Here is a 23,550-nt window from a genome sequence, read left to right on the forward strand (position 1 = left end):
GTAGCAACTCACAGAGATTCTCAAGGACTAAAATCCTCACAATCTTACACTCTCTGTTTAAATCAATAAGATAAAACCGATGCAGATGTACCAGTGGCCCAGCAGGCCCCTTCTCTTCTACAGAGCTGAGGCAGAGCAAATTTACATGATTTTTTTTTTTTTTTTTTTTTTTTTTTTTTTTTTTCGCTGTTACCTGCACAGGCGAAAATTTACATGATTGAGTGTTAATAGAGCCTTTGTCATGACCAGCAGATGACAAATTTCTAAAGGTCTGAACTCATTATCATGTGCACACAGGGCAAAGCTTATAGGCTTCTGCAGGAAATCATTATTGCAAAAACAAACTTAAATGTTCCTTAAAGCAAAACAGGGCTGCCTAGGAATCAGTGCAAAAGTCAGAACTCTCTCTCTCTTCCTCGCCCTGCCCTCTCTATGTGTGTGTATTTGTATAAACAAACAAATAAACATGTGGAAAACTTGTCCAGTGGTGTGCTGGTAAGTGTTTAACAAATGGGGGAAGAAAAGTCTATCTGGAGTGGTTGCCAATTTCTGTGATGTAAATATTCCCACCATGCCGATTTTAAGTTACCAATGTGATGTCACTGAATGCAGAGTTGGAAAGAGATGCTATGATTGACTCTCATGTGGCAGTATGTGCTGGCTGCAGCCCCCAAGTGACATTAGATACAAGAGAAAAGACACCCCATAGCTCAGAGTTGCAAAAACATGTCAGATTTGAAACAGCTTCACTGAAATGCATATGCCATTGTATCAGACTTCTCTAATGACAACTGTATTATTTTTGTTTCTAAAATTAGTGAAACAAAAAAAATTTTTTTTAGATGCATCCCAATAATTCCTTTTCTATTATACTTTGGTGCTCTGGGAGATGTACTGAAGCTGCTAAAGGAGCTGCCACCTTTAGGAATTTCAACTCTGAAAGAGAGAAAAAGGCTGAGACGTGAGACCCTGGGAGTCGGGAGTGCTGATGCTGCCCATGGCCCTGCTGGTGAGTAGCATGACCTGGCACCTCATTGATCTTTTAGATCCTTCTGTGCTGAGTCTATGGTTTTAGGTGCAGTTAAAGGGGAGAGTGAGAAGAAGAGTGTAAGGTGAATCAATGGAAAGGGTACATAAAATGGAGAAACAGGAAGGAAAAAGACTGAGTGGAGCTGCTGGGAAAGAGAGATGGAATCAAGGGAAAGACAAAAAAACCTAACATGTGCTGAGAACCTACTGGGTGCCAGTGATGATGAGATTATGAATGATTATGATGATGTGATTATGAGAAGCACTTTATTTATGCTAACTCTATTTCCATACCAATCTCATGACACAGGGATTATTTTCTCTATTTTATAGATGAGGGAAATGAGTCCAGAGAACAATTATTCACCCAAAGTCACACTGCTGGTGAGGGCTGATCTGGAGCTCCAAATAAGGTCTGTATATCTGTAAATCCTGTGTTCTTTGCCCTGTGCAGTGCTGCCTAAATGGGCAGGAGGTTTGAAGGGAGTGTTAGATGAAAATTGCTCCCAGGAAGGCATTTGGGCTGTGACACTTATGAATTATTCTTTGGAAAGTTTGTTGATCTTCAAATTTTTATCTGTTCAGATCTTTAAATCTTAAGAAGTTCCAGTCTGAATAGGATGATTTAAGCCATCCATTAAGGCAGAAATTATTTATTGGGCTGATTCCCAGAACATCTGGGGGCTGGGTGGCTTTGGCTTTGAGTTGGAGGTTGCTCTTTGGATCTCTCCTAGGCAAAAGTGGCAGAAAGTAGGTATCTATTAGGCCTTGATTTAAACAACAAATCCAGAAAATACAGAAGAATAAGGAGAGGGAGAAAGAAAAAGGAGAGAGGAAGAGACAGTGATAAAGCAATGGGTAGGTTTTGTTGCCCAGTAAAGACTACACCATCAGAATACTAATTCTCAGTCTTTGAGTCTGGCTTAAAATCAAAAGTTGAATCAGACATCTGCTTTAATGAGTAAGAAAATATTGATTAAAAGGGCCAGACTCCCTCTGCTCCCAGCTCTGGAATCTTGCTGCTTTGATAGCACAAATCGATACCCTCTTGAGAAGGTTTCAGCTCTGATTTGTGAAATAGGAACTGCACCAGGGTCCAATAAGAACTGCCACCCAGGAGAGAAACTGCAGCAGGAACTGGCTCAAGGCCAGCACATCTACCACGCGGGGTGCTTTTATTCAGGGCACGGAGCCCTGGGTCAGGGTTCTGGGCAGCTTCGCAAATGACCTCCTGCTGCAAACTGACTAGGAAGGGATCAGATTCCATGTGTGTTATAGGTACGTGCATATAGCCTTATATTACATAGAGTGAGAGTCATGAACTTAAATTACGGGCAGGGCCCTGAGTGTGTTTGCTGTTGAGCCATTTGTATCCCACAGCCTTGTCCTGCCTTTTCCTTCCTGTGGGGAAGTCCTAACACCGAAAGAATCTGTTCCGGTAATACATGTGTGTGCATCTCCTTTTTCTTGCTCACTGGAAGTGAAGGTTAAATATTTTCTTAGGCTGAAGAATGAACATATATTTGGAGTCAAGCAGACTCATGTCTGAATCCTGTCTCTGCTATCCATTAGCTGTGTGACCACGAGGAAATCATTTAACCTTGCTGAGCCCATTTTCTTTTTTCTTTTCTTTTCTTTTCTTTTCTTTTCTTTTCTTTTCTTTTCTTTTCTTTTCTTTCCTTTCCTTTCCTTTCCTTTCCTTTCCTTTCCTTTCCTTTCCTTTCCTTTCCTTTCCTTTCCTTTCCTTTCCTTTCCTTTCCTTTCCTTTCCTTTCCTTTCCTTTCCTTTCCTTTCCTTTCCTTTCCTTTCCTTTCCTTTCCTTCCCTTTCCCTTTCCCTTTCCCTTTCCCTTTCTTTCTTTCTTTCTTTCTTTCTTTCTTTCTTTCTTTCTTTCTTTCTTTCTTTCTTTCTTTCTTTCTTTCTTTCCTTCCTTCCTTCCTTCCTTCCTTCCTTCCTTCCTTCCTTCCTTCCTTCCTTCCTTCCTTCCTTTCTTTCTTTCTTTCTTTCTTCTTTCTTTCAGCATATTATGGGGGTACAAATTTTAAGGTTTCAATAAATGCCCTCCCTCCCTCCCCCCACAAGTCTAAGTTTCCAGCATGTTGAGCCCATTTTCTTGACTGTGAAATGTAGACAGCAACAGGTTCTACCTCCGCAGATTGTTGCAGGGATTCAGTGGGATCTTGCAAAGAGGATGTTTAGTGGAGTGCCTAGTATGTAGTAAGCACTCCATAAATTGAGCACTGTAATACTCCCAATAATTTTCTTAGCTTACTAATGACATTATTCACATATATAAATGTCCAGCACTGGTTGGGGTCTGCATAAATGGGGAAATAAATATTACTTTATCCAAGTGACTCTTATTTCTCATCCATCTGCCATGCCTGGCTTCTAGACCCAAGCCAGCCTTTAACTAGCTTGAGGATGGCCACTTGTCTGTCCATTTCCTGTTACCAAAAGTGTGAAACAGAGTCACAGGATGTCAGCTCTGCATTGGCTGTGTGACTCTGGGCTTACATGCTTATGTTCTCTGGCCTTAGTTCTGTTATCTTTAAAGGGAGGGTGTGGTCACAGGGAATTTGACATCCTGACGGCCCCTCTAGGGAGAACATTTCTGGACAGTTCTGTGTTCTGTTTCCTGGCTCTGTGCCTTTTCCTCTCATCTGACTATGAGTTGAAGAACTTCTCTGCCTTTTCTACAGGTTCTTTCTCCTGCAGCCTGGGGCCTTCTCTGACAGCTGCTGCCTGTTTCTTTACATCATCTTGGGTTCCATTATTTGGCTCCCACCGAACAGTTCTGTGATCTTGAATCACTGAGCAATTCTTTTTCTGTCTCATGTCCTCTGGGCCCCACTTTTTGCATCTCCTTCCCCCAATTCTGCCATAGTGATTACCCATTTTGGGGGGTCAATGACCCTACATAGTGCATTTGTTGTGTTAGTCAATGGGGGCAAACAGGGTGTCTTGCAGATGTTCAAACCAGGTCCTTACCTCTAAGCCTGCTTATTAAATTTTGCATGACTTCTTCCGTGAAGATCAAAGGAGGAAATTCCTCAGATGACAGCGCCAGGAATAGGTGTTCTTAAAAAACAAACAAGCAAGCAAACATAAGACTGCTGTGGATTACTTAAGTGATCAGGTCTTTCTCTCTGCTTTGGGAGCTACAAAGCTGACAGCCCGATTTTGTGGCTCACTTCCCGCAAGATTGTGTGGCAGGCATGTTGTGTCTTATTCTTTACCTTGAGTCCATTTTACTTTTCCTCAATTCATTTTCCCCTCATTAAAATTTCTCTTATTCATTAAAAAAAATCTTTTATTCTTTTAGAAGTCATGCCATGCCTCTTTGGAATAGAGTGAGACCTGAATAAATAAATGAATATATTCTGTGCATTTTCTATAGTTGAGGGCTTGACCCAGCTCCAGGGAAAAGCAGTCAGAGAAAGCTTCCTAGATGAGGATGCTTAGGATGCGTGCACGACATCAGCTTTGTGCAGTACAGCCTGTCAACTGAAGACTGGCAAGGTTCATACATCTGGAAAGGAGAACTTTATTTCTCATAAAGGGTTGCAGCCTGCAGGCAGCCCTGCCGAGTGGCTGGGAAGGGAAGCCTCTGGGCAGAAACCAGAAACAGGCACTCAGAGCGAGGGGTAAAGGGAACAGGAATTTATGTCGAGTGGGGTGGCCGGGCCGGATACACATATTTAATAAGCTATAGGAGGAGTCATGAATATTTATGAAAGGAGAAACACTTGAACTTCATGCCTCTTTATGGGTCACCTGTTCAAAAAATGGTGGCATTAGCATGATCTGAGGGTGGAGTTTTTGGTCCTCTGATGTCAAAACGTGAAGCAAAGGACACGAACGTACTAAGCGTGCAACCTTCCAAGACTGGCCAGCACCTCTCCATGGTTGGCGGTCTGGAAGGAAAGCTGATTATCTGCTGTGTTGAAACTGCAAAAGGGAGGAGTAGTCACAAGGTTGGTTGTAATCAGTGTGGAGTAAGTCTTTCCAAAGGGCTGGTTTCTGTTTTACCCATAGGAAAGAAAGCCGAATAGTAGTTAATGAGGGAGGGGTATGGTGAGGTGAGTGTCATCATACTTCTCATCCTGTCATGGCTGGGATACTAGTTTCTAAGGTTTCTCTGGGGTCCTCTTGGCCAAGGTGGGGGAGAGGGTCTGTTCAGTTGATTTTGTTTTTATTTCTCAAGTCAAACATGAAATCCCCAAAATGGCATATGACTTGAGAGCAGAAAGGGTAGGGATGAAAATTAAATATAGAAAACCTCATAAGACACTTATATTAGGGTGGGAAATATTTGCCATACAACATCACCTAATCATGGGAGTAAAACTCATCCACACTCAAGGGGAGGGGATGACACATTCTCTCTACCACAAATAATTAATGTAATTTAACATCAGATTTTGTCTCAACCAGAAGAACTTCCTGTATGGTTCTGACCTTGTTTTGACTACCTTTGCCATATTATGATCCCAGGGCACCCACCTTGAGTGAGAAGCACATCAGGATTTCTACTCACCAATTCTGTGACCTTAAACTCTATAACCTTAAGATCTAGCCAATAGAATTAGCCTTTTGCCTATTCTGACCTTGGGCACCTATCTGATCCCCATCACCACTAACACCACCTCCACCTGCTACCTTTAAACAGTGCTAGAGTCCTGTCCTGGTCCCCACCCATTTTCTTCTCTTGTTCATTCTCTAAGACAAAGGCAATGGATGCATTTTTGTAATGGGCTTTGAAGTAATTAAAAAAGAGATAATGGTATCGTAAGGTTGATAGACAAGATGATTAACAATTTTGTCAATGCCTTACCTCTGCCCTTCAAAGATTTCCAAGTGGGGTTCCAGCTACAGAATCTACTTTCTTTTTTACTAATGTGAGCAGGATGCTTTCTATGTGCTAGGACTTTCTTTGCTTTCAGTGATTGCCTTTAGAGAACATAAGTTTCCTCCCACCACCTAGAGTTTTGAGGGCAGCAGGGCACTGCATAGTCATTGCAAGTCTTTGCTAATGCCAAACCCACAAAATCTAGCTTTACCCAGAGGGGAAAATTGTGAACATCACTTATTAGTGGTAATTCAAGCCATCAGACTAGAGGCATTTTTTATAAGCAAAATCCTGCTTTCAAAATAATACAAATCCTCCAATAGTGGGACTTTTTCATACTGGCCCTCTTTGGCCTCAAGTTCATAGGACCTCCTGGACACCACCATATCCTCCCCAGAAATTTATAAACTGCTGGTTATCAGTGGCTGCTCATATTCTAGATCTGAGATTACATTAGGTATTTGGCCCACAATAGGCCCAGACCATCTGAGGATAGAAAGCTGGTTAGAAGCCAAACATTCCAACAGATCCATCACAACATCATATTAGTCAGGGTTCTCTAAAGAAACAGAACAGACTGTGTGTGTGTGTGTGTACATATGATATATATATATTCATTACAAAAAATTGGCTCATGTAATTATGGAGCCTGAGAAGTCCCACCATCTATTTTCTGCAAGATGGAGACCCAAGAAAGCCAGCAGTGTAATCCAGTCTGAGTTCAAAGGGCTAAAAACTGCAGGAGCCAATGGTGTAAATCCCAGTCTATGAGCAGAAGACTGATTTCCCACCTCAAACAGACAGGCAGGTACTAAAATGGGGTGAATTCTTTCTGCTTCCACTTTTTATTCTATTCAGGCCTTCAACAGACTGATGTCCACTTCTAGAGCCCACAAACTAACTCCAATGCTTAGAAGCTATCAATATAAGCTCTTAGATCTTATAAGAATTCTTTTTTTATTGATTATACTTTTTCATTATTTTTAGTGGATGTATAGTAATTGTACATTATTTTGGGAGTATAGTGTGATATTTCAATACATGTATAGAATGTGTAGTGGTCAAATTAGGGGAATTAGTATATCCATCACTTCACACATTTATCATTTCTTGTTCTGGGGACATTCAGAATCCTCTCCTATAGCTGTTTGAAAATATACCATAAATTATTAACTGTAATCCTCTTACAGTGCTACAGAACACTAGAACTTATTGCTCCTATCTAGCTGTAATTTTGTCTCCATTAACCAACCTTTTCCTATACCCCACTACTCCCCTATCCTTCACAGCCTTTGGTAACTATTATTCTATTTTCTGCTTCTATGAGATCAATCTTTTTAGTTTCCATATATGAGTGAGAACATGCAGGTTATATCTGTTTTGCCTGGCTTATTTTGTTTAATATAATGTCCTCTAGGCTCATCCCTGTCACTGCAAATGATAGGATTTACTTTTTTATGGTTGAATAGAATACATTGTCTGTATATACCACATTTTATTTATCCATCCATCTGTTGATGGACACTTAGATTGATTCCATACCTTGGCTATTGTGTATAAGGCTGCAATAAACACAGTAGTGCAGATATCTCTTCAAAATACTGATTTCTTTTTCTTTGGATATATAGACCCAGTAGTGAGATTGCTGGACCATGTGGTGGTTCTATTTTTATTTAGTTTTTTGAGGAACCTCAATACTGTTTTCCACAACCACTGTACTAAATTTACATTCCCTCCAACAGTGTGTAAGAGTTCCCCTTTCTCTGCATCGTTGCAGGCATTTGTTATTTTTTTTTTTTTGATAATTGCCATTATAATGGGAGTGAAATGATATCTCATTGTGGTTTTGATTTGCATTTTCCCAATAATTGGTGATGTTGAGCATTTTTTCACATACTTCTTGGCCATTTATGTCTCCTTTTGAGAGATGGATATTCAGATAATTTGCTTATTTTTAAATTTAATTATTTGATCTAATTCAGGTTATGAATTATTCACCTGATTTTGTTGAATTGTCTAGCTGTATTCTCTTCTATCTTGCTGAGTTTCCTTAAGATCATTATTTTGAATTCCTTTTCAGGCACTGCATAGATTTCCTTTACTTTGGGATCTCTTACTAGAAAATTATTGTGTTCATTTGAAAGTGTCATGTTATCTATTTTTTGTTTGTTTTTTATATCCCTATATTGCTATTTGCACATCTGTTGAAACAGTTGTCTCTTTCAATTTTATGGAGAAGCTTTTGTAATGAAACACTATTTCTTGTAGGTGTGACCTATAGTTTTGGTTGGGTAGGATGCTTTGGTTCTGGTCTGGGTGGGTACAATAGTGTAGTCTCTATGTGATTTCTTTGGCTATAATGAATGTCAGCAGTGTCTGAAAATGCCTCAGTGGCCTAGACTGAGAGTGTTTGTGAAGGCAGTGGCATAACTTTGCTGGACATGGGGGCCACCAAGCAGGCTGGTCCTCAGGCACTGTGTGTGTATGTGTGTGTGTGTGTGTGTGTGTTGTCTTCTGCAGTCTTGGGTGTGGCCTCCCCCTGTGCTGGACTACCTGTTTCTTAGGCCCAGGATGCTGTGTGAACGTAGGTGCTGGGGTCATGGCTGTACTGCTGGGTCTAGCTCGGGTTGGGGCATCACAGCCTTTTGTGTGGGCGTGGCAGGATTATATCAAGGCCTCAGGAATGTGCAGATGCGGGGATATTGGCCCCCAGGGCAGGATGCACTTTATCAGTGGCTTTGTTCTCAAAATGGCACTGTGCCATTGCAGCTCGGGTCCCAGGGAGTAGTAGGGGTGACCCAGTGTGGCCTCCTTCTTTGGAGGAATGCAGCCATGTGGACTCTAGGCATGGGGACTGCCGAGGATATTCTACTTACCTTTTCCCCACAATGGGAAATATATTTTGGCCCTGAGTCTATCTCATCTGGATGCTTCACTTCCCTCTATATGCTGTCATCCGAGTTTGTGTGTTTCAGAGGGTTTTCATCACTGCCTTGTGCATTTAAGTGTTTGCCCTTGTACGTTCTCCTTGAAGTGTAGTGATTTGTTTGTTGTTTTGGTCCTTCTTTGTGAAGGAAATGAGTATTGGGCACCTTTCGTCAGCCATCGATCTTATAAAAATTCTTATTAAGAAGTAATGAAATGATAAAATATTTGAGGTTTGTCCAATGTTAATCCAGAGTGGTAGGGGTAAATTGGATGTGTAAATAGATAAAATAAGCTTGGTAACATATTGATCCTTAGTGAAACTGGGAGATGGGTACATGGGAGTCATATTATTCTCTTTCTTTTTGTATAGGTTTGAAATAAGAAAGTATGGCGAATGGATATATAGTTACATGTTTTAAGTTAAAATAAACTTGTAAGGTTTGAAAATAAAGAGGAATTTCAGATATTTATGTATGACCTTTCTGACATCCTGTACCTTTAGTCTAAGAGCTCCAGCTAGAATCTTGCCCTCAGTAGAGAACAATGAGGCACAATAATGGTCGCCAGTCACCTTTCTTGTATTTTCTCTTAAATATGGTGACCACACTTGCTTTTTTCAAATGTCGTGGCATTTCTTCTGTTTCCATATATGTAGATAGTCACACAGCCTCTGCCCTTTCTACATGAAAACCTCAGCAGGTTTTTCTGTTCCTCACAGCTAGGCAATGGCACTTCTAAGGAACACACAAAACACCCTGAAAGATTAGGAGCAGATAGCAGAAGGGCATAGAATTTAAAGAGCCAAGACAGTCAGTAGCTGTTATTTAGAGACCAGAAACTAATGTGAAAGTGGGAATTGAAAAAGGAGAAAGCAGAGACATTAGTAAAGCTGTTTAAGGGAAAAAGAGAGCCCAAAGTACATCATAAAGGATAAAAATGTGGGCATTTATATCTTCATTAAGGAGTTTATTAATTAGACTTGAGTTGTTAACTAGTTTATAGTTCCCTGGGATTAGGATGAGCCTCTGAGAGGAGCCCAGGCAGAGACAACCAGCCTGGATAATTACTATAGCTTGCCTTGGGGGTTTGCTCCAGCCTGGTAGACAATTTAATATCTGTCAGGTAGGTGAATAGGCCTGGAATGCTTTACCCCATCAGGCAGGACAAATTCCCAGGCTCTTGGCCCATTACCAAAGTGGGCTCGTCTCTTTTATTTATGGGAAGTAAGAAAAAAGCTGTAGAGTCTTACCTGGCAATGGCCCAGGGCCTGCAAGGGCTCCTTTCTTGATGTGTGCAATGTTCACTCGCAGCTCCTAGGTACTCAGACTGATTCTGTGTTTCTAAGCCAAAATGATGCACCCAGTATCATGCTCTTCTGGTCCACACCAGCAAAGAGTGCCTGTCTCTTTTGGTGTCATGTGGTGTTTGTGATAGTTGGAGTGGCACCTTCTGCTCTGATTCACTTCTTTTCATTTCTCACTCTTAGCTATGTCTGTAACTTATGCACCCAGGCTTACCCAGTGGGCTTTATGATTTTATTTATTTTCATTGGCTGTTGACTCTTTATTTATCCCTTAAGATGGAAAAAGAACAGGCCAGAGGTGAGCATGATAATAATGTCAAAGTGGAACACCGCTGGGTAAAAAAAAAAATAATAGCAAAAGGTGAGAGCATGTTTAGAAATGGAAAGTGCATGTCTTCTCTGTAGGCAATCAAATTATAGTTTCTAAACAGTCCCTGGCCTGGGCCGATAAAATGTCAGAGAGTGGATTCGTCCTGTGTGTTTATAGTTGAAAAATACTGGTATTGACTGCCATTTTTGAGATCCACCCTGTGTCTTTTTTTTGGGAATCTCATTTGGGCCTACTTCTTTCTTGGGTGAAGAAATGCATGGGACATTAGTGGTTCATGTCAGGGTAGGGAGTGTCCCCTGATGAGGGCACACAGATTGTGTTCTCTCATCCTGCTCCTGATGAATCCCAGGGCCTTCTCTGCCACACCACCCTAATCTTTAATTGCAAAGAGGAGGAACCATGTTTTTAGTGCTCAGTCCCTGGCCCCTCCCTATACCACATTTATATTCTTCTGGTTTGAGTCTTTCTTCTTTCCCTCTGTAAAATCTGCTGCTTTGGTGAAATTGGAATGTTCCTAACACAAAGAAATGATAAATTTCTGAAGCATTGGATACCCCAATTGCCCTGATTTGATCAATTCACATTGTATGCCTACATCAAAACATCACATGTACCCTAGAAAGATATACAACTATTATGTACCTATAATAATTAAAAAAATAAGACCAATAAGACAAATTTCTGCATATAATAAAAGAACAATTAAGGCTTAGTACAAAAGAAGCCTCTCTAATAGTAGATTTCCATATATTTTAGCACTAGCGAAGTGCATATATTTTAGGAACATTGTAGAAGTCATTGGTGAATTATTTTCATTGCTTTACTCAACTTCCATTTTACTCTCCTTTATGAATAGGTTAAAAAGCTAAAAACTACATTTTTAAACCTCTTTACAACTAGGGCTCTGGCTGCAAAATAGATTTCTTCCAATAAGGTGTACTTGTTCTAAGATATACAAGGTAAGAGGGAGGTAGAAGCCCTCTTCCTGCTCCCTTTTCCATTGCTGGTGGCAACTGAGGAGGGGAAATGTGTTGTTTGATATCAGTATTCCAGCGTCTCATCTTCAGCTTTCTGTGTATCCAGAGACAGCCATGGCAGCGATGATTTCTTGATTCTGCATCTTAATTCTTGGGCTCTAGCTACACAGATATAATTTTGCATTCTATGTCAGTGGCAGTCTCAAAGGTGGGCCCATATCATATTGTTCCTGGAGGCCCGTCTTGGAACCTGCTCCTTTAGCCCTTCTGTTAATTTTATAAACTCTGCAATTCTTTGTATGAAATCTCTTTCTGCTCAAAATATCGAGAGTTGTTTCTATTTTCTGTGTTGAACCTTGACTGACATAGATCCTTCAAGTGTTCTTTGTCATACTTAACTCCTGAAGGTAGTCCTGTTTCCTACCTTCCTGTTTGACATGAAAGTAAAGATGGAAAACAAGGCACCTTCCATAGAGAAGACCATGCAAGTGTGGAAACGAAGTGCCACAAACTGTGGCACTGACTTGAGTCCAGCTCAGTAATTAGTTTTTACTAAACCAGGTATTTCCTGCTACGAATATCATCAATGTCTTGTAGAGGTGTTAGGTCACTGCAGATTGTACTGGCAACCAGGGCTCTTTAAAAAAGAAAAACAACTCTCTTGGTGCTAGATATCAGGCTCTTTGGCAAGCAGGTAAAGGTAGCTTAAATAGGTGATTGGTATGTGTTTGCCTGTTGCCTTGGCCCTTCCTTAATTGTTAAGGTAGATCAGTGAGGGTAATGCAGTCATCTTCCCTAGTGGGGAATGCACTTTGGTATGGGGATAATTGAATTGATAATACGAAGGTGGAAGTGTTGTTTTGTGTCAAAATATTCATTTTTCCCATAACTATTGAGTGAATGTAGCCATTAGCGTATGCATATAATTTTCCTTAATCCTCTGAGCATTCGAGCAGCAGGTAGACACTTCCTGCTGAGAAACAAATTTGAGTATAATGAGCACTTTTAAAAGGAGCATGAATTTGTTCACCATCTGGGGAAGCTGGAATTTTTTTTTTCATGTTTGAGATGAATTCAGGTGACTTTGGAAGATGAGGAGCAGTGATGTTGCCCTAAATTTTAGCTACCTACTAAATTCAGTTTTCCTTGTAGCAATTGGAGCTAAAGATTTTCCTGATCAAACAGTAGCTTAAAGGCAGAACATCTCGGAAAATTGTGGGTGCCCCTGAAGTCTTTCAGACAAGGGAGTCATAGGTGGCATCAATTTTTGCACTAACCGGTCATTCTTTCTAAGATGGCCCTGTAACCTTTTTCAGTTTCCTGTAGAAATTGCTCCTTACAGGTTTAGTCGCTTTATAGCAAATGGCCTTGCCTTATACAGAGAAAACAGCCCACTCACTCTATACATTTACTTTATTTTGTTTAATTTACACTTAAGTAAGTGATGATTACTGTGCACCAAATATTAATTCAATTCTTATAACAATTTTTTGAGATAGGCACTATTATTTTTCCCATTTTATAGATGGAAAAAGCAAGGGACAGAGAGGTCAAATAATTTACCTACAGGCATACAGCCAGTAAACTAAGATTCAAAACCATACTGCAAGCCTGGCGCGGTGGCTCACGCCTGTAATCCTAGCACTCTGGGAGGCTGAGGCCGGCAGATTGCTCGAGGTCAGGAGTTCGAAACCAGCCTGAGCAAGAGAAAGACCCCGTCTCTACTATAAATAGAAAGAAATTAATTGCCCAACTAATATATATAGAAAATTAGCCAGGCATGGTGGCGCATGCCTATAGTCCCAGCTACTCGGGAGGCTGAGGCAGAAGGATTGCTTGAGCCCAGGAGTTTGAGGTTGCTGTGAGCTAGGCTGATGCCACAGCACTCACTCTAGCCTGGTCAACAAGCGAGACTCTGTCTCAAAACAAACAAACAAACAAACAAAAAACAAAACAAAAAAACAAACAAATGAAAAAAACCATACTGCGGCTCCAGAGTCTCTGATCTGAACCACTGTGCCACAGACTGCCTGTCTTGTCTTCTTCATCTCAGAGAACTTGCCATCTTGCCTTCTCTCCAAGGCCAGGGCTGCTACATATTGTACAGGTTGTTCCCTTGCTAAGGAGGCCCAGTCAGGGGGGATGGGGACTGAAGTCTAGACTGTCTTCTGTTCACTGTGCTCTGTGTTCTGCTGTGCCACTGCTACCCAGAGGCAGAGGAGTCTTTATCCTTTTTGGACACAGGTGCTGTCTGGGATAGCTTTCTTGCTCCGAGGCTCACTCTCTGTCTCTTCCAGTACCTTGTGGCTTCATTGATTTCCTGGGTGCAGTCAAGAATTTGACATGAACAACACAAAATTATACCTCTGGGTATCTGTTTGTTATCTGCATTAAAGCCTTTAGCATATTGGAAGCAGCTTTAGCTTCTCTTGCCTATACCACACATCTAATATTTAAACCCATTCAGTATCTTCATAGCCCTTTTCTGGGAATCTTTTTTTTTTTTTTTTTTACATTTTTTTTTTATTTCGGCATATTATGGGGGTACAGATTTTAAAGTTTCAATAAATGCCCTTCCCCCCCTCCCCCCACAAGTCTGAGTCTCCAGCATGACCATCCCTCAGATGGTGCGCCTATCACTCGTTATGTATGTATATACCTGCCCCCCCTCCCCCCCTTCCCCAATACTCTATTACTGTAGTACCTATGTGTCCACTTAGGTGCTACTCAGTTAATACCAGTTTGCTGGAGAGTATATCTGGTGCTTGTTTTTCCATTCTTGGGATACTTCACTTAGTAATATGGGTTCCAGCTCTAACCAGGAAAATATAAGATGTGCTATATCACCATTGTTTCTTAGAGCTGAATAGTACTCCATGGTATACATATACCACATTTTATTAATCCATTCTTGAATTGATGGGCACTTGGGCTGTTTCCACAGCCTTGCGATTATGAATTGTGCTGCTATGAACATTCTATTCAACATAGTACTAGAAGTCCTGGCTACAGCAATCTGGGAATCTTTTGAAGTGTGGTAGGTCCCTTTTAATTATAAAACTACTCACGAATGAAAAACAAAGTCACTATAAAAGTTAAACCAAAGTACTCATGAAGCCATGGAACCTAACTGCCTTTTACACCGTTGTTTTTATGGGAAAGTGTGCTCTGAGTTTCACTGTAGAGCGCCTGGAAAGCTTCTCCCTCTAACCTAAGGGGTTGATCACATCAGTAGGAGCTGGGAAAGGGCTGTGGTGCTGACAGTGAGGTGGTGGCTGTCGGTGTGACTTGGCCACCTGCAGCCAGATGTTTATGGGCTGGAACACCTTTTCTGACTGGCTCCCAAATCTGCTCCTGCCAACCTTCAGCTCATTCCTGACATAGGCAGCCAGACTGATCTTTATAAAATGCAAATGTGATTGACACTCCTTTTCTTAAAATCACTGAATAGCTTCTAATTGCTATTGGGATAAGATCCTTACCATGGTCTATGAAATGACCTGGCCCCATCCAATATTCTTCTTGCATCTTGATCTGTTCTCCTGCCTCTCTTGTGCTTCAGCCACTCTGGTCTCCTTTTAATTAGTTCTAACATTCTAGAGTCTCTCCCATTATAGTTTCTTCTTATGTGCTTTTTCACTTACCTGAAATGTTTTATTCCCTTCTCTTCATCTGGCTAATTGTCACCTATCCTTCAATTGTCAACTGAGATGTGACTCTTTCAGGAAAACATATTTTTGTACTGAAGGTGTCATGTAACTTTCCTTGATAGCACTGACTACAGGTTAAAATTAAATGTATCTAATGTCTCTCTTCCTGGGTAGATTGTAGCCTGTATTATTAGGTAGGGGTCATAGTTGCTTTATTTTTTTCTTCTGGCACACACGTATTGAATAAGTGTTGAATGAATCAATGAATGAATGAACCAATAAATGAAATAAGCAGATTTAACTTCCACATGTGACTATTTTCCTTCCCCACCTAGATTTTACATTTCTTGAAGGCAGGGGCCATGTCTTTACTCATTTTCCTAGGCCTTAGACTGTCTAGCCCAGGGCTTTGCAAAATGGTGAGCTTCAATAAAGATTTGCTGGTTACTTAATTAATCTGCCAAACTCAGATGAATTAGTTAAGGTATGGCAAAATAAGGAAAATGTCAGGATGGAATATATTGGATTTTTCTGATGAAAGAGTGCAGTCTGGTGTTTCAAAGTACAGTGAATACTGGTTTATTTTTATGTCTAATGATCAATAAATTAGCAGATTGTGCTATATGTTGAACCCTTTATTTTTAGCCTGATTGCTTGTTCAACTGATGACTTTTGTCTCTACTAAAAGTGTTTGGTTAGCATAGGTAGAGGTCTTTGAGCTGGGTTAGTAATAGCAGCTAATTATATTTATTCTTTTGTTTTTGAGAGTAATCTTGGTATTATTTTCATCAACTTATCGATACATCAAGTTCCACCTATAAATAGGTAGCTGATTAAACAGATTGTGATGATGAAAACAAGACATCTCATATTTTATATTTAATTTATTGATTGTGGATAGGGACTCATTTTCATGGTTATGGACCATACTTGTTATCTCCATTGTTATTCATGTTAAATTCTTCCTATTGGAAGAGGTCAAGGCAGACTCATGAGCCTCTGGTGCCTATTGATTTTGACTTAAGGCATTCTCTTATGCCTATTGATTCTGACATAAATTTGTGAAGTCCTCTTCTCTGTCTTCCTTTTCTTCCTTGTACATTAACTGCCCCACTCACCCCATGCTGGGGAGAAAAGCAGGAAAGCAGAAAAATAATGGCAATAGATTTGGCATTTTCTCTTGCTCTGTCTGAATTATCTCATCCTCATCCTCATTTTCATTGCCATCCTGGATTTCCTTCCATGGTGCATCACATTGCACTTTCAAAGCCCTTTCACACAAGTTTATCTTATATACTTCCCCAGCCCCCATTGTTGCTCAATTTATAGCTCAGGAATCTTGGGCTCACAGAAATCAAATGACTTAGCTAAGCTCATATGGATAATGAGTAAAACTGAGTATATTTGCCAGGATTCTTTCTGAATTTAAGGAACAAAAGCCCAATTTAAACTAGCTACTAGCTTAAGAGAAAAATAAAACATATTACAAAGAGTTTAGAATTATTTATAGAATGGAAGAAAGAGATGTACAAGCCAGGTCAGCTTTGGAGACTTTGGGAACTGGAACCAAAAACCTGAAACCTGCAGGAATTTCTCAGGTTTTCTCATATGGTTCTTTGGGAGTGTTGGGATCATAGGGTCAAACTTCTCCAGGTAGTAGGGGACCTGGTTATCAGTGGGGCTGCCACGTACAGTGTGCAGTGTGCAACTGTGCTTCATCTAATGGTCACAAATCTTACCACAAGCAGCAAAGACTTGGATGTTTATTATGGCAAATTTCCAGCAGATGGCACTCAAGTGATTTTGCCTTTTCTAACAAGAATCAGTAAATTGATTTGAGGAAGAGGCACATTTTTCTATTTTGCACAAGTGCTCCTTTGGGGGTACTGGAGACCCTGCCTTTCAAGAGCTTTGAGGTTACATTTTTTTTGATCATAACCAAAGAACAAAGAGAAACCTTCACCACAAGCTCTAGCAGAAAGAACCTAGACGATAGCTTTGATGGACCTGGCTTGGGTCCCATCATCGACCATTTCTATGACTAGCGTGAAATTCCATGATTGATTCTCCCAGACATCACAATCCACACACACTCGTCTCTCCATATAAAATTCCAACTGCTGCTACAAAAGCAGTAAATCCATGTGTAGTCACAAATATACTCAACTTCCTTCAAGAGAAGTGTTCTAAACTATCACCCAGTTATTGCATTCATTGCCAAGTGCAGGGTCTTGGGTAACATGCTTATTATGGTTTGAATGTGTTCTCCAAAATCCAGGTATTGCCAATGTGATACATACATAATGAGTGAGATGTGCACCATCTGGGGGATGGTCATGCTGGAAACTCAGACTTGTTGGAGGAGAGGGGGAAAGGGCATTTATTGAAACCTTAAAATTTGTACCCCCATAATATGCTGAAATAAAAAAAAATAATAAAAAAAAGAGTTGGAGCCTTTACGAGGTGATTAGGTTGTGAGAGCTTCTTCCCTAATAAGTGAGATTAAGGCCCTTATAAAAGAGGCTTCACATAGTGTTCTGGTAAGCTTGCCTCTTTGCCTTCTGCCATGTGAGGACACAGCATTCCTTCCCTTCAGCGGATGCAGCAAGAAAGAGCCATCTTGGAAGCAGAGACCAGACCCTCATCAGACAGCAAACCTGCTGGCACCTTGATCTTGGACTTCCCAGCCTCCAGAACTGTGAGAAATCAATTTCTGTTACTTATAAATTTCTGTTACTTATAAATCAATTTCTGTTACTTATTTCCCAATCTGTGGTGTTTCATTATAGCAGCACAAATAAACTAAGACAATACTTACCTGTCAGGCAGGTAGGCTATGGCAGCTTGAGATTCTGAAACCTGTGGGCACTGGGACTAATTAGACTATTTCAAGAAACAGCAGCAAAGGAAAAGAAGAATAGCCACAATAAAAATTCCTGTTTAGAAAAGTAGAAAAAATATAAGCAACATATAGAGGGACAATTCCAGAGAATATGCCATACTCCACGCAGAAGGACTAGTAAGGCATATCCATTTTGACTCTCTGTCATGACTACGGTTAGGTCTTTTGCATTCTTTTCCTGAATTGTTTCCCTCCATGGCCACAAAAAATAGAAGGATGGTCCATGGAAAGCTATATTCTTAGAGTAGCCCCCTTGTTATGGTGGTCATAGGGACCCAGGGATTACTTTAGAGATTAAGAAATTATAGGATTCTAGTTTAGGGATTTCTCCAGCAAAACACCTCTTTTAAAGAGCTAGTTGAATGTCACTGTTGAGTTCATTTTGATGGGTTCTGTTGACTTATAACCAACCAGAAATATTATTGAGTTGTAATATTTGACTCTGGACCATGTGCCTTTAAAGTTTCTGCTTTCAAGAAACAAACTATAGGATTTTGCCCATCCTTCCATGGCTTCTTTAATAACTTCTCCTTTGGCCCCTACCCTAGGCAACTGAAACAATGGGCTGAGTTGGTAAAACAGAGCTCATCTGCTCTCTGGCCCCTGGTATATCCCAATTATTTGCACTGTCTGATGGGCCAAATGGCTACCCTTTTTCTGGGAGAAGTTCACAGCAGGAGTTGTTTGGGAGGAGCCTGGGTGATCAGGCTTTCTCTACTTCTGGGTTACTCCTGGGTATCCCCTCTTCTTAAGTCAGTGAAATGACTTTACTGTGGGGGCAGAGGGTTCATCTTTGATGGTTTTGCAGGCAGCATGGTTGTCTGACCTTCAGCCCCTTTAGATCATACCACAGACAGAATGGGCCTCTGTTTCAACAATACCTGGTGTCTGACTTATTTTTTCCTATCCACTTCAAGAAATGTCAGTTTGGATTGAGGCTTAGTTTCTTCCTGAAAGACCTTACTGAGGGCCTTAAGAAGTATCCAGCATGCTCTCATCTTTAATATTTTTATACCAAACCACTAAAATGGCATTATGATCTGTCTGCCAAGATATAATAGGTAATAATTAACATCTGCCTTGTTTTCATATAAGGAGGATTTCTGACTTCCCAGCTAGGAATGGAGTGATCTTCATTGCCTCTACCTTATATCAACTAAGCCCATTCTATTTTTAAGGGTCAGTCATTGTACTGCCCCACTTCTGGATACTAATTTCTGTGTCAGTCATCTTTGTATTGCTAGCGACAGTAATTCAACTGTAATAACTTGCTTGAGAAAAAGCAGGGTGGGGAAAGAATTACTGGAAGGACCCTGGGTAGCTTATGTAAGAGCTACTGAGACAGGAAGCTATGGAAACTTTTATGACTTGAACTGGGTAATTGACTCTCTCCCTGTATCTGTCTCTTATTCCAGATTCTCTCTGGATGCTGGCTTTGTTGGCTCAGACTCTTCCACGTGGCTGCAGGGAGCTCTGGGTTACATCCTTATATTTCATGATGAGAGCAGAAAGAGGCATTCTTCCCTTCCTGCTGCAGAAGGAAAAAACTGGAAAAGGGCTCTGATAAACCTAGTTGGACCAGTCACTGGGGCTGAAGGGTGAGGTTCTGTGACTGGTTCAGCCTGGGCTACATGGCTTCTCTCAAGGCCCCTGGGTGGGCAGAGTTGGGGTACAGGCAGAGAGAAAGCCACCACACCAGCTCTCTGGGTTCTCAGCACAGGGCTTTGCCACCTCACCTTGCTGCCTTTGACATCACACAGCTAACTCACTGGCCTATTTCCCAGGTACTGGGGACTCTGGTATCCTCTGTGTACTGCAGTGACAGTTGCTTAATTCCTGGTTAGCATCATGTTTGTTTTCATGGGTGGTCAAAAATAAATACCCTTGTACTTTTGAAACCACACCTGAGGAGCTGCTGATTTCCTTTTAATAGTAAAAATGCAAACCATTATCCATTATCATCTGAAATAACCAACTTTCCTTTAAAGATACTGCCCATTTTTCTCGCTGATGCTATCCCTTCAGCTTTGGAAAAACAGTCATGTTCCTCCCAAATTATGCTTCTGATGAATGTGGCCCTGGATATTCAGCTGGGATGGTGATCCACACAGACAGCAATTGAAATGGCCAATCACAGGAGCTACTAAATCACGCCTGAGTGCAGGTGTGTGATTAACAGCAGGTGCTGGAGATGTCAGAGCTGGCAGATTGGAGTCTTCCTTTCTCCTCACCTTAGCGATGCTTTCGATTTCCTTGGAACTGAAATTTCTGCAGGAAGATAAACTTTGTCACAAACAGCTGCTCGCTGGGTACTTAGGATATGCTGCTTTGCAGTGGGAGCTGCTTGTTAAAGGAATAGCTCCTGTCTTTCTAGCTGGTCTGTGAACCCCCTGGGTTTAGGGACTGGAGTGTATATTTCTCTATACGCCCACTCTTCCTAGAGCATTTTATGTACACAGGGGATGTTTAGCCAGGGTTAGAGGGCTATTGTAAAGGCAGGTAAAGAGGTGAGATGTTGGCACCACTGGTTTTAAAAAGAATGTAGAGAGGCTCCCCAGTCTCAGGTGAATAGAGAATAATGGCTGTGGAATAAGCATTGATCTAGGAGCCAGTCGGTATCTGGGTTCTGGTTCTATTTCTGATTCTGATTAACTTTTTGAGCAAGAATACTTATAACATCAAAAAAAATTTTTTGATTTTTGCTTGAGACAGTCTCACTCTGGTTACCCAGACTAGAGTACAGTGGTGTCATCATAGCTCACTGTAACCTCAAACTCCTGGGCTCAAGCAATCCTCCTGCCTCAGCCCCCTGAGTAGCTGGGACTACAGGCATGGGCCACCATGCTCAGATAATTTTTCTATTTTTTGTAAAGATGGGGTCTCACTCAGGCTAGTCTTGAACTCCTGACCTTAATTGATCCTCCTGCCTAGGCCTCCCAAAGTGCTAGGATTACAGACGTGAGCCATCATGCCAGCAATCAACAAACATTTGATTGAGTGACTATTATGTGCTAGGACCTGGAAGTAACAGTGAACCTGATAAACAAAATCCATTTCCTCGTGGAACTTTTATTTTGGTGGGAGAGCACAGAATATAAATGATGATAAATTAAATTAATATAATAATATATATTAATATAATAAGCAATATAATTAAACAAGATCAGAAGTCCCTTGAAGGGGAAGAAGGAGGAATATAATAGAGAATAACTGAGGAAACTTTTAGGATAGTGAAAAAAGGGGTAAAATTGCATGAGACTTAGCAGTGCAGGCTTGAGGATAAGACAGATCTATGTTTGAACCTCAGCCTCTTGCACTTAGCATCTGTGTGTCTTAAGCAGAATTATGTGACCTCTCTGAGTCTCACTTTTTTTCATCTGGAAAATGGGACTGTGCATCTACTTATGAGGTTGATGTAAACCTTAAATTAAAAATACATATGAAATGCATAATAATTACTTACTATGATATATTCTGGCCATTGTCCTCAGGGTTGTGACAAAATGATTTTGAATGCCTTTTTTGGTTCTAAATTTCTGATTTGTGTGGTTGGTCCAATGTTCTTTTTCTTTAAGAAGAAACGAGAAAAGAAAAATAAGAAGAAATCCTTCTGATTACTTTCCAGGTTCCAAAGGCTTTCAGTAAAATAGAAGATGGGTAATTGTCATTTCTACTTAGCTTTGCAATCTTCTGAGCCGAGTGTCTTTAAATAGGAGGAAGCAGCCGTAAATCTTGCAAAGTTCAAAATCCATTACCTAGGGATATGGTTAATGTCTCCCATCTCAAAGCGTAATTATCTTTTTAAGAACAGAGCTGGCTAAAGGAAACGTTGGTTGATTTAAAAAAATTCTGAATCAACCATTAAATCAACAGTTGTTCTTAATTTAATTCATTGCATATGGTCCCAGGTGTGGGCGTGACAAACCAAAGGATTTGTGGGATGAACAGTGAGATTTTTCATTTCTCTATATTTCCATGTGAGCAGATTAGAATGAATGGCTTCTCATATCAGATGATTCAGGAGCCCTGAAGCACACATCACCCCCACCAGTGGCAGGGCTAAAATGCATAGTCCCAGTGCCCTGCAAGGCAGAAGCACATCGTAGAGCTTTAGGACCAAGAGGCAGACACCGTGAGTCCTACTCTTGACCCTGCCACTTCCTTGTTATGTGAAACTGTACATCCTTTATCCCTTGCAAATGTTTTAGGCATTCTCTATCTTTAGATGCTATCTATGAAATCAATTCCACAGAAGCTGAAATCTCCTCCTTATAAAGCCTCTTATTTGGTTTCAACATATTATCCCCAGAAGAGCTTGGCTTAAATGTTTAGGGAGGGAAGCACTTGTAAAAGAACTAATCTCACTTATCGATATACTTCAGTTGGAAACTAAGGGTACAAATTGCTCACCTTTGCTACTACTGTATTTGAGTTGTTGCCAATTAAGAACAGACAATCTGGGCCATATGGGCTTGAAATGCAGCTTTATTAGTTGTCCAATAACTGCTCCTCTCGCATATGGTCATAATGTAGCTGGCCTAACTCTCTTGAAGTACATAACTCAGACCTAAAGCCCAATGGGGCTTCCTCCTACCCTTGCCAAATCCAGGGAAGCTGGACACAGATTAGGGCTGGTGTGATTTACCAACTTATTTTGTCAGTGGTGTGGAAGCTGTGGAATGGCAGATCTCACTGGCAAGGCCAACTGCATAGTGACAAAAAGGAAAGGAAAAAAGGAAAGGAGAGGGAAGTGCAGATGAGAGAGAGAGAGAGGGAGAGAGCTCGTGAGCGAGCTGTCTTTCCTGCTTCTGAGCCATCCACTAGATCAGGGAGTTTCTGATGGAAGAAAGGTCACTTGTCTACACCTATGGGAAGAGCTAGCTCTTGACAAACTGTCCATTTCTTTTCCCCCATTCAGTTTAGGTGTTTTTTTTTTTTTTTTTTGAGACAGAGTCTCGCTTTGTTGCCCAGGCTAGAGTGAGTGCCGTGGCGTCAGCCTAGCTCACAGCAACCTCAAATTCCTGGGCTCGAGAGATCCTTCTGCCTCAGCCTCCCGAGTAGCTGGGACTACAGGCATGCGCCACCATGCTCGGCTAATTTTTTTATATACATATCAGTTGGCCAATTAATTTCTTTCTATTTATAGTAGAGATGGGGTCTCGCTCTTGCTCAGGCTGGTTTTGAACTCCTGACCTTGAGCAATCCGCCCGCCTCGGCCTCCCAGAGAGCTAGGATTACAGGCATGAGCCACCGCGCCCGGCCAATCAGTTTAGTTTTCTTTCTAGGTGTTTATACCTTCATGTAGTCAAGTGGCCCACACTGTGGCATCCTTCCTGGGTTGGCCCTTTTCAGTCGTCTCATTCTCCAGGTACTTTCTGACCTTCCCACTCTCCTCTACTGCACCTGCCTGGTGATCTACTTCCTCAGCCTTCTATTTAATCTCAATAACTGGTTTCTTCTCTGACGTTCCTGTTTGATCGTGGCATAACATTTGCCTTTTCGTAGTAATCTTTGATGCCTTAACACAGAATTATGGTTCATATGAGAATTTCGGGTTTCAATGTAGGCAAGTGGGGAAA

General features: G+C 41.0%; 1 long non-coding RNA gene across 1 annotated transcript; it reads left to right on the plus strand.

Annotated features, from left to right (window-relative positions):
- The first annotated feature begins 211 nt into the window (after positions 1-211).
- LOC105870244 (uncharacterized) lies at positions 212-22,888 on the plus strand. The gene is made up of 4 exons (XR_001153516.3): positions 212-1,009; positions 1,363-1,442; positions 17,666-17,767; positions 19,387-22,888. It is a non-coding gene; the product is annotated as an uncharacterized LOC105870244 (long non-coding RNA).
- The last annotated feature ends 662 nt before the right edge of the window (positions 22,889-23,550 follow it).

Source organism: Microcebus murinus, chromosome 14 (genome assembly GCF_040939455.1).
Source record: "Microcebus murinus isolate Inina chromosome 14, M.murinus_Inina_mat1.0, whole genome shotgun sequence".
NCBI lineage: Eukaryota > Metazoa > Chordata > Mammalia > Primates > Cheirogaleidae > Microcebus > Microcebus murinus.